This window comes from Prionailurus bengalensis, chromosome A1, assembly GCF_016509475.1.
Source record: "Prionailurus bengalensis isolate Pbe53 chromosome A1, Fcat_Pben_1.1_paternal_pri, whole genome shotgun sequence".
Lineage (NCBI taxonomy): Eukaryota > Metazoa > Chordata > Mammalia > Carnivora > Felidae > Prionailurus > Prionailurus bengalensis.
In genome coordinates this window covers 4,144,677-4,157,357 of record NC_057343.1, presented here as the reverse complement: position 1 = coordinate 4,157,357, position 12,681 = coordinate 4,144,677, and positions in this window count along the sequence as shown.

Genomic DNA, 12,681 nt, shown 5'->3' with positions numbered 1-12,681 from the left:
GATTCACAGTTCGAAGGCTACGAGAGGGAGGGTCAGGAGAGCTATGTCACTTTCCAAGGTCCCATGGCTAAAATCGACCTCAAGAGCATATGACTCTACAGCTCTGCTCTGTTACAAGATCACACTATTTCACTATTGTTTTCTGTTAATTAAATATCTCTCTAAAACGCTGTTTTTGTTTTCACGAGTAGGGAGCCCTGCCAACCTAAGCGTTAATAGCCTCTGTAAATTAATCTAGGCTTCTCGCGCCATAGGAATCCCCAACAGGAGGCTTATGTGTCGGGCTCTGAAAAAATGTTAAATTTCCAGCATTGGGATTTATTCCCCCCGATTACAAACACAACACGTATTAGTTATGGAAATTTGGATAATTAAAGAAAAACGAAGTAAGAAAAAATCACTCCTATCACCCATAACTCTAATTTATTCTCTTTTTTGAAAAGCTGTGTAGTTTTTGATAATTAAAGCAAGAAGTGAAAGTATCGTCCTGCTCTCAGAAGTGACCCCGGTCAACAGCTCACCGAACATACTTCTAGACAGATATCCTTTTGATTCGAGGCCACTCCCAGTTGCTGCCTCGAGCGCCTCTGCCCTTTTCCTTACCGGTGGACGCCGACTAGAGAAGGTGGCGAACGTGCCGTTTTCTGCCAAGCGTGTTCTCGTCTCCTATTTGTTTAACCTTCCGGTTGCTACCCTAAGTACCGCCTCGGTGTGATATTTAATACAGGAAATGCGTTCTGCTGCTTTATCTCACAATTGTATCTGCGCGCAAAGCGTTATGAAACAGATGCCTCTGACAATCGGTCCCTTTATTGGGAAGGTCTCTGACACCGGGGGAGAGACTGTAAAGTAAGACACTGTCCCCAGATGAGGTTCCTAAGAAAAAGGTCGCTTGTGTTGGAATTTGAATGGGTTTTGCACCCTGTCCTCTCTGAAGGTCTAGCGTGAAAAGAGAACCATGACTCAGAGATGAGAACATCGGTCCGGGAGTCTGTAATGAGAGCTCAAAGACAGAGACGTGTGCACTGGGGAGGATCCCTCCTTACTTCCAATCCAAATCCATCACACGGGGGGCAACACACATGCCTCCTGTGCACGTGCACACACACACACATGCACACACACACACCATGCACTGTGCACACACATACACACACACACACACAAAGGCGACCGTGCTGCATTCTGCTGTATTGTTTCATGTTTTATTGTTGGAATGTTTTACTTACTTATTTTGAGAGAGGGCACGAGTGGGGGAGAGGCAGAGAGACAGAATCTGCTGTCAGGGCAGAGCCTGGCGTGGGCTGCATTTCGCAAATCACGCGGCCGTGACCTGAACCTACATGGGGGGGTCAGACGCTCAACCGACTGAGCCACCCAGGCTCCCCATCTGCTGTATTATTTTAAAACTTACTTTTGTCCTAAGCATACCAAAATGCTAGCGTGATATTCGTTTATTAGTGGCTAGTAGGGTATTTCCAATTATTTTGTTAATATAAATGTACCATAGGTAATATTTTTGTCAGAATGTGCTTATATTTCTGTAGGAAAGATTTCTAGAAGATTGTTAGGTCAAGTGACATGCATTTATAGTTTTTATGGTAATGCCACATTACTCTCAAAAAGGTCATACTAGGGGTGCCTGGGTGGCTCAGTCGGCAAAGTGGCCGACTTCGGCTCAGGTCATGATCTCACGGTCCGTGGGTTCGAGCCCCGCATCGGGCTCTGTGCTGACAGCTCAGAGCCTGGAGCCTGTTTCGGGTTCTGTGTCTCCCTCTCTCTGACCCTCCCCCGTTCATGCTCTGTCTCTCTCTGTCTCAAAAATAAATAAATGTTAAAAAAAAATTAAAAAAAAAAAGGTCATACTAGTTAACATTATTGCCAGGAGTATATGAAAACGGACTGTTTTTTCCAACTTTCGCTTTGCTTCACATTGAATTTGATCAGCATTTTTCTTTCTGGGGCCAATTAGATAGGTGAAAAATATATCTCACTGTTTTTTTTAAATATAACTTATTGTCAGGTTAGCTAACATACAGAGTATACAGTGTGCTCTTGGCTTCAAGGGTAGATTCCTGTGATTCGTCGCTTACATACAACACCCTGTGCTCATCCCAACAAGTGCCCCCCTCAATTTTCATTCCTTCTTTGCGTCGAAGTGAAGAGGGGCAGTTTTTCACAAATTTATTGGTCATTGTGTTTCCACTATTGTGACTTGCTGTCTTTGTCTATTATTTAACATGTTCTGATTGATTTCAAACAATGATTTTTATATTATAAATAACAATTTATGTATTACATATGTTATAAATATTGTTGCCAAATCTGCTTACTTGTGTTTTAAACTTGTCTGTGTTCGTATATCGTATGTGCACACAACACAATCAATCAAATCGATTATTTTTAGCTTGTGGCGTACTATTATCTGAGACTCTGCTCATTTATTACTTTATTTTGCTCTATTGTGTTTTATTGCATTTCATTTTATTTTACATATTTTCCCTCCTACCCTCATTTCTAATTTCATTTTCTACCCCCTTCCCCAGTATGCACACCGCACCTCGATGCACAAAGAAACAATTTGATATTTTCTTTCTTCCGGATTTCTGGAGTTCGTGTTATGATTAGGAAAGGCTATCTCCTCTGAGTTAGAATACCCTTGTTTTCAACAGCAATATCAAGCCCCCAAGTCACCTTCAGAATACTTAGCTTACGTACTAAAGGGTTTTCAGTGTTTGTATGTCTTACAATGTTAATATTTTTAGGACAACTGTTTTTAAGGTATAGTCTCTTTCTGCAACAGTGCAGCCTAAATTTACACACGGGGAAAAATTCTTCAGTTTCCCCTCATAAGTGGGCTGGCTCCTCACCTTTTCCACGAGAAGAAAGACAAATGTTTCTCTTCACCATGCCATGAAGTCTGGGTTTCCTTGAGCCTGTTTGGATCTATATGGATGGTCCAAAATCTCCCTTGAGATTATGCGCCTAAGTCAACCGGGCTGTGTAACAAAGTACCATAGACTGGATGGCTTAACAACAGACATTTATTTCTCACCGTTCCGGAGCCTGGAAGTCTGAGATCAGGGTGTCAGCAGCCAGCTGCCTTCTCAGTCTGCCCCCACATGGTCAGGGTAGGGGAAGTGACAGAGAGACAGAGACAGAAGCAAGCTTTCTTTTGTCTCTCCTAATAAGGGCACAAATCCCACTTTGAGGGCTCCGCCCTCGTGACTTAATTACCTCCCCAAAGTCCACCTCCAAATACCATCACCTTGGGGATTAGGCTTTCAACATATGAGTGGGGGGCGGGGTGGACACAAACATTCAGTCCCCAGCATCATGTCACTTCCCTTGCCTATAGGATGGAGACAGAGCTTCCTCCTAAGACAGTGGGTCATCTGACCTTCTGTGAGCTTCCACACAATTCCTTTAAAAGTCTGAACTTTGGGTTCCAGGAGCATAAATCCTATTTTGTTTGGCAATGCGTACCCAATGCCCAGCATACGCCCAGCACACCGAATCCCCAAAGCTGGCACGTAGCAGGCTCTGAAAGAACATTCATTGAATGAATAAACGAGGGGGCGCATGGATGAACGAATTTAGTTCTCATATGTGGGAACTTCCACTTTCCTGTGTCTTCTTCTCAAAGCTGTTTTGTCCAACGGCACCTCCTGGGCTCCTCCTACCTTTGCTCTCCTTCCTGCCTCCTTCTGTCTCGTCCTTGCATTTCCTCCTTCGCCTGTGAAGAGCTGGCGATGCAGAGGGAAAGGGATATTTATCGTACCCTGATGGAAGGTTTGTAAATTTGTATTTGGCAACACGGCTGTACTGATCTAGTCTAGTTCCGGGGACGCACCCATGTGTGTGCGCAAGGACCACCGACAAGGGTAGGCATCTCCGCATTATTTGTGTGGCAGGTGAAATGATAGTTTCACCCCTGCGCTTTTTGGAGACCAGAGAAGAAAAATTATTGCTCGTGGTGCCGTTTGCCCTAATGACTCACGCAGATGCATTCTTGGTTAATGTGGAGGAACTAGAAATAGTAATCGGGCCAGGAGAGAGGTTGATGCAACTTTGACACAGTTCGGCCAAGGTCATTGTTTTGTAAGGAATAGGGTCAGAGTCAAGGTAATAGGAGAAATAGGCTTGATCACGAACTCCTCACATGGTTTTGTGATGAGTTATGTTTTCTTCAGGTACCTCAGGGGGTTAATCAGTTTCAGCTTCGCTGGTGGAGAGACATCAAGAGCTGCCCATTTCTGTCCGTCCTCTGTCTGTGGGACAAGGGCTTGGCCACCTCTCTAGAGATGGGAGCCTAACAGAGAGGCTCCACGGAAGTTTGGTGAAGGCCTCCTCCGTTACCCTCTAGTGGGGGCCAACTTTCCTGATCGAGGGGTGGGGGCAGCGGGTGGAGGGCTTTCGTGTCAGAACCTAGGAGGACTGAGAGATGAGGCCCAGGGAATCAGGGCACCTGGAACGCCCTCTCCAGAACTAAACAGAGGCACATTGCCCGTCTTGGCTGGAACGACAGAGGGAGTTAGGTGAACAAAGGAGCGATTGTTGGCCATCACCTCACTCAATTTCCTCCCATCCTGCCCACCAAGCTGAAAAACCTTAGGATATTTAGCTCGCTCATTCTTCCGGGGGAAGTGTTACTTACGGGGCTCTTGGAAGCGAGTGTGTTTGATCTGAAAAAGATGGGAGGTTGTATTGATTTTTGGCAAGAGCGCAGCCCCTCAGCTACGGGCCTCCTGAGAAGCACCAGTCATCTTGCTGGGGTGCACTGGCAGAGGGGAACGCCAGCGAGCAGAGGACCCCAACTCCAGGGACTAAAGCACGCCCTCCCGGGTCCGCCCCCCTGCCCCCAGGGGGCACACAGCCACCTTCTGTGGGACCAAAATGAGGGGGAGGCTGTGATCTAGAGTACCTTAGGAATTAGTGAAAATTAGAAACAACCCAATTGTTCAAAACCGAGCAACAGTTAAGTAGATGGTGGAAATACACTCTCTAGCTATTTGAAAACATGACGTGAAATATACGGAATGACATCTATGCTATTTGTTGATTTTTTTTTTAAAGCAAGTTGCACAGCAATCTGTGCTATAAACCCATTAAAAATTCTCCATATGCATGGTATACATTTGCATACATGCAGAGAGAAATAAAACGGGAAGAGTGGTAGACAACCAGAATAGCCTGCTCTTTCGGGAAGCTTTCCCTAACGTCACCGGGGATGGATACCCCTTGTCTCTCCCTCTTGAATGACCCATTTCAACCCCTACTGTCTCTGTCGTAGCATTTCTCTCAGTCTTACAAAGTGGTTTCCGCTCCCACTGTGCACATTAGACCCTGGGCCCTTTGAAGGCAGGACCCACGTTGTACCCATTCGTACCACCACCCTCAAGTCTAGCTGAGAACCAACCGGGCAGCCGATGAAGAGCGAGATCAGGCCGGCAACACGTCACTCGGTACCTTGCGATGCAGCCCACCCCCCACCGTCATCTTACGGCTGGTGAAGGGTGTAGGTAAAAAGAAACGACACAGTCCCGACTTTCATCTGGTAGGGTTGTCACGAACTATGGCGAGAATGCGCTCATGGCCCTTGGCCGCGCAAGGTCTCATCTCCGACTTCGGTGGGCCCCATGTGAAGCTCGAGCTAGGCGAAGAGGTTGCAGCAGGCAGGACTGCTCATTTGTGTGTGAGGGAGAAGGCCTTGCCCCTCAGCCTAAGCCCCTCACTGTGTCCGACAACAGGTGGGTTGACCTTCAGGGACGCCCGGCTCCAACGTCGTTTTTCCGCTAGGACAAAAGCTGTGCTGTTTACGAACCTATTTTGTGATTTGGAACGAATCTATTCTAAGCTGGAATAACAATGTGAAAATTTGGAAGTCTGGCAGAGGAAAAAATGTCCTAGAATTTGCTAATCACTAAACTGAGATGGTCACACGGAGTCAGAGAGGGTTGCATTTAAAAAAAAAATTTTTTTTAATGTTTATTTATTTTTGAGACAGAGAGAGACAGAGCATGAACGGGGGAGGGTCAGAGAGAGGGAGACACAGAATTTGAAACAGGCTCCAGGCTCTGAGCTGTCAGCCCAGAGCCCGACTCGGGGCTCGAACTCATGGACCGCGAAATCATGACCTGAGCCGAAGTCGGCCGCTTAACCGACTGAGCCACCCAGGCGCCCCCCCATTTTTTTTTTTTTAAAGATAAAGGTATTGCCATATGGTGGGAATCAGGTCCCGTTGTGGCAAAGACCTGGGATTAGCCCCTGTTTGGTCACCAGGCTTGTGCCTTTTGGAGAAGTCACTCAGCCTCTCCGATGACAATGGTTACCTCAAGCTTGTTTCTGGCTTTTAAAATTCTGTCGTCCTAAACTGGGCATTGTTTGATTAACAGAGATGCTATGTAGGGAACACATACGGTGACGGCGACTATTCAAAGGCTTTCCTATTTGTATACGTCAATATGACTTTGCCGCAAAAGTCATACTCTGCCAAAAAGTAGATGTAATGTCACTGGTGGATGTGAAAGGATGTGAAAGACGTTGGGCAGCAGGTAGGAGAAGGTAAGTGAGCCCATCAAATGATGGGTAACAGAGGCCAGAAGTACAGTGAGATATAATGATTCCCAAAGGGAGTTATTCAGGCTTAGTTTCTGCTATGGACGTAGCGGATCTCACGCTTCCCATGGTCTCATTTTGCAAAAGCCTCGATTGTTATTTTGGGGACTATTTCCTGCTATTCTAGGTACGCTGTTCTTTCTTTAGTTTAACCTTTGCTGTTTCACCTCCAAGCACGCAAAATAAGGACTTGCGTCCTCTAGCAAGGAGGCACCTTTTAAAAAGTTAACACCTTTTAAATATTTGTAGACGCTTATCAAGTACCCAGGTACCCCTCTCCGCCGTTACTTGGCCAATCTACACACCGCCAGGTCTTTTGATCTTAACACGCAAGTTACTCCTTTGATCATTTTGGTGCCTTGCTCGGGATCCTCTCCACTGTATCAACTTACTTCTGTTAACAAATATCGCTCCGAGCAGTCCAACTATAGTCTTTGGAGAAGCAGATTGCAGAGAGAATATTCCTTTACTGTTCCATGATGTAAATCTCTGCAGCATTTGGCCCAGCTCAAGACTTTCTCTATGACTATAACTAAAGTCATTTCAAGCTTACAGTTAAACAAGCTAGCCCTTCTGGTTTCTCACAATAATAAAATGTGGGGTGGCTTTACCCGTGGGGTAACAGAAAGGGCTGTTTATCACCATCTTCTGCTGATGAATTTGGGTCCACCTTCTCCTGATTGGTCAAGCATTTCAATTGAAATAGATACGCTTTAAAATACGAATACCACTGTGAGGGGATACATTGACCTCAATTTCCACAAAGATGTAACCACACTGACTACATATATTTTCTAGAACTTTTTTTAAAAACTCATTTTAATGTTTATTTATTTTTGAGAGACAGACAGAGACAGAGCATGAGCAGAGGGAGAGGGAGACACAGAATCCGAAGCAGGCTCCAGGCTTTGAGTCAGCACAGAGCCTGTCGCGGGGCTCGAACCCATGTACTGTGAGATCATGACCTGATCTGAAGTCGGACGCTTAACCGACTCAGGCACCCAGGCGCCCCTCCTAGAACGTTTTTAATTCTGGGGCCTCGAATTAGAAAATTAACCACAGAAAGGGAAAGGGGCAGGGAGAAGTTTGCAACAAGAAGAGAAGAAAAACTCAGGTAAATGTTATATTGTAGATTTCATCATTTGCCTTAGGGCCAGTCCTGCTCTTAGGGCTCCTTTGGGGACTGGATCAGTGCCCTGTACAAATTGGAAGCCATATTTAGCACCTCGTATGGGGTGTGGTGCAGAAGACGGCCAAGAAAGAGGGGTTGAATAACTAAATGACTAGTTTTTGTTAGGAATTATCTGTTATCTCTTTGGTTCTGTTACTCGTTCATTGGGTAGACGAGTACATAGTCTCTTTTCTAAGTTATGCCCTATTCTGTAATATGTTATCTCTTTTTTTTCCTCTATAAATTCGTGAGCATTATTCTCCAAATCTATTTTTTTAGTGTGATGTTTCAGTTTCCTGTGAAAATTTCACTATCCCACCAAGTTCCATTTTTCATCATCCAAAAAAGACAGATTCCATGTTATCCAGAATTGTGCTTGTTCAATCCAATGTGAATTAATAAAGGGATTATTAACAGGATACTGTCTTCTCCAAGACCAAACTTCACATTCCTTGAAATTTGTATTTTTGCATTATAAGTAGTAACACAACTCAGCACCTTAATTACAGGGAAAAGTGTGTAAGTGAATGCAGAGATTTCTAAGGAATTTTTACCTAGACAACAGAATTTTTTAGATTAAAACCAGCCCCTTTGCGTTACCTCAAGAAGTAAAATAGAAACCTTCTGTTGGAGGCCAGATTTTCCAGAATTCTTCGTGGCTGGCTTTCCAAAGCAGACCTTGCCACTCGAGGTAGCTGTTGAAGTTTGTGAGTGAGATGCCAAAAAACTCCCAAAGAAATGTTCCTGCTGGAAACTGCTTAGGGACCAATGCCATGGTGGCATCTACAATAGGAGTTTTAGCAGATTCACACTTCAAAGTTTTGAAGTTAGGGACCTATTTTTTTTTTTTTTTCCTTCTAGTCTATTTACTCTGCAATGTCATATGCTATCTCTGGAACATTTTCCACAAGGAATCGGTCCTTGGTTTTAAAGTGGTAAGAAGCAACGAAGAAAAAAATAAAAGACAAACCAAAAAATAGACCCTTCACTGTAGAGAACAAACTGATGGTTACCAGAGGGAGGTGGGGGGATGGGTGAAATAGGTGATGGGGATTAAGAATACACTTATGGCGATGAGCACTGAGTAATGTATAAAATTGTTGAATCCTTGCATTGTACACCTGCAACTAATCCAATACTGTATGTTACCTATACTGGCATCAACATAAATTTTTTTTAATGTTTATATTTATTTTTGAGACAGAGAGACAGAGCATGAGCGGGGGAGGGGCAGAAAGAGTGGGAGACACAGACTTCCAAGCAGGCTCCAGGCTCCCAGCTGTCAGCACAGAACCTGAGATCATGACCTGACCTGAAGTCCGACGCTCAACCGACTGAGCTACCCAGGCGCCCCTGGCATCAACATTTGAAAATAAATAAATAAACAAACAAATAGAAGCAGGTGCAACATCTAAAAAAAAAAAGAAGTGGTAAAAGCTTTCTTTGTTTTTCTTTGTATCTACAATGTTTAGGAATAGATTTTGTCTAGACGGCCAGAAGTTTAGTCAGTTAAAAAATATTTATTATTATTATTTTTTATAAAAGGAAAATACTATGTTAGACACGGGGGGGGGGGGGAGGGTCATAAAACATAGCCTTGACCTTAAGGAAGCTCATATCTGGTGACAGAGACAGATGTGTACCCAGATAATCCTGAGCAGACATAGGGAGTTGGAAGAAAGCGTGTAAATGAAGGCTCCGCGTGGACTAAGTTAGGGTTTAGATTCCAAACTGAAATGCTTCCAGTAGCTTCCAGTCTACCAAGTGGTGGCTGTGCCAGGTAGTCGGAGGTATTGTTTTCATCTTGCGAGACGTTTCCCCCGCATTCATGAAACACGATTGCAATCTCTAGCTCTCCGGTGTCGTGCAGGGGATCATTGAGATTGGAAATCTGGCCGAACGCGAAGCCCATGAAGTTCATGCACCATAACGCTCATTTCCTCCCTATTCCTTCTGGGTGAGCGGCAGGCTTCTCAGCACACTGATCAAACAGGAGAAGCTCGTCTCACTCCCTTCGTTCTTCCTGAAGCTGATGAAGCAGAGTCGACTTAATTAGTCTCAAGTGGAATCTCAACTATTTATCCCAGAACGCGAGTGTGTCTGGGCGCGCCTTGCATCCACAGCACGTTTATGGCAGCCCTGGCCAGGTGGCGTTTCCAGAAACCCGATGAAGCAGGAGCCCCACAAACCTTTGCAGCCTGCTCCGTGGGGCTCACGATTCTACTCCAGCAGCACCTGCTATCCGGCGGCGCGCTGGCGAGGCTTCCCTTCCTTCCCCGGCTAGGGCCAGGCCCCTCACCCTCTCACGCATGCGTGCCACCAGTCCCTGGCCACGGGGAGGGTAGGCTGGCTCCGGCCGCAGGGCGGCGCTGCGGGCAAGGCGCGCACGGGACGGGGCACGGGTGGGAGGTAAGAGCCGCGGAGAACCGGAAGGGGGTAGGGCTCGTGCCTATTTAAAAATTAACCCCCATGGTGGTCTTGGTGTTAGATGAGTTAATACAATATACAACAGAAAGAAAGAAAGAAAGAAAGAGAGGAAAGAAAAAGGTGGAAAGGGAAGGAAGAAGGAAAGAGAAGCAAAAGGAAAAGTCTTCCAACCATTTATGTTCTGTGTAACCGCAAGGGAAGGGGAAAGACCTTTTCTCTCTCTTTTTTTTTAACTAAACATTTTTAGTTACACAATATTAAAACTTTTTTTATGTTTTTATTTATTTTTCAGAGAGAGAGAGAGCGAGTGGGGGAGGGGCAGAGAGAGAGGGAGACACAGAATCCAAAGCAGGCTCCAGGCTCGGAGCTGTCAGCACAGAGCCTGACATGGGGCTCAACCTGGTCAACCACGAGATCATGACCTAGGCCAAGGTCGGTCGCTTAACCGACTGAGCCCCCTGGGTGCCCCTTAATTACACAATATTTTAAATATCCAAAAGCATGCAGTTGGATCTCATCAAGACTTGACATTTTTCTTCATCAAAAAACATCAGGAAGGAAATAAAAGCAAGCCCCAGATTCACGATACGTGTATCTGAAGAAGACTTGTCCAGAACAGGTGAAGCTTTACAAAGGATAAGCAAAGACAATAAACCTAAATTTTAAAGGGAGCACCTTGCAAACGAGGATGTCCGGATGGCCAACAAGTGAATAAAGGGGCTTAACATCATTGCTCATCAGGAAAATGCAAATTAAAATCTGAACTGAGATACACCACACACCCACCAGAATGGCTGCAATTTAAAAAGACTGACAGTAACAAGTGTTGGCAGGATCGGGGCCACTGCAGTTAGGACATTGCTGGTGCTGGTGTTAATGGTACAACCACTTTAGAAAACTATTTGGCAATGTTTACTGAATCCAGGCATATACAAGATTCGGATGGTCCAGTTCTAGAATACACGCAAGCGAGATGGGGGCGTACGTTTGTAAACAAATACGTTCCAGAAATTTATAGGTGCTTTCTGCATAATGGCCAAACCCTGAGAAAAAAATCAAATGCCCGCCATGGGAGGGTGCCATGGAGGGAAATCATTGCGGTATATGCATGCAGTGGAATACTATTACTATACTATAGTAATTACTATTACTTTAACTTTTAAAAAGTGATCTACTGGTACATACGAAACGTGGATAAATCTCAATGATGTTACGTTGAGTGAAAGAAGGCAGACACATGAGTATATATATTGTATAAATCCGTTTATACGAATTTCAAGAAACAGGCAAACGTAACTGATGATAGAAGTCAGAATAGTGATTATCGGGGCGCCTGGGGGGCTCAGTCGGTTAAGCGTCCGACTTTGGCTCAGGTCACAACCTCACAGTTTGTGAGTTCGAGCCCCGGGTCGGGCTCTGTGCTGACAGCTCGGAGCCTGGAGCCTGTTTCAGATTCTGTGTCTCCGTCTCTCTGACCCTCCCCCGTTCATGCTCTGTCTCTCTCTGCCTCAAAAATAAATAAATGTTAAAAAAAAATTAAAAAAAAAAAGAATAGTGATTATCTGTACACTTAAGATTGGTGTACTTTATTATACAGATACCCATCAATTTAAATAAGAGTATGAAAAATAGTAGACAACATCTATTCCTTATCTATAGCATCCAATATATTTTGATGCTAACATTTGCCATATCTGCTTCATTTTTTTTGTTGTTGTTGATTAGAATACAAAGCAATACAATATATTTGGAACTGTCTCCACATTCTACCTACATTTCTCAGTCCCCAAAGCCACTCAGTCTTCTAGAAGAGGTCTGCATCCTGGCCCCTATGTCTCACTCTAAGCCTACTCTGCACCACGCAATATTCTGGTTCCTGGAGATGTAGCAAGCAATGAAACACACAAATGTCCCTGCGCTTCTGCAGCTGACATTTGAAAGAATGTAGGGACAGACAATGAGCGAAAACTAGGCAAAACACGTGGAAGGCGTTAGATGAGAAGGCGTGCTAAGGAAAAAAATAAAACAGGAAAAGAAAACAGGGAGGGGTAGGGGCGTGTTCAATTTGGGATAAGATCGCCAGGGAGCAACTCAGTGACGGGATTACATTTTAGGAAGATCTGGAGAAAGAAAAGGAATAAAGCACACAGGCATCAGGGCCACAGGCACACCAGGCCAAGGGAACCCAGGCTCAAGGAGTGAGGTTGGGGCGGCTCTGGAGCAATGAACAGAGTCAGAGGGCCGAGGGCTGGGGTGAGGTGCAGCCTTGCAGTCCGTCGTAAGGAGTTTTTGAGGTAGGAGCCGTTCGAGGGTTTTGAGCAGAAGGGTGGCTTGACCTGACAAATGTTTAGCAGCATCATTCCGGCTACGGTGCGGAGCGTCGATTCTAGGCAGGACGCGAGCACAAGGAAGGAGACCAGTTAGGGGAGTGAAGCAGTAATAATCCGGGGCGGGGTTGGGGGTGG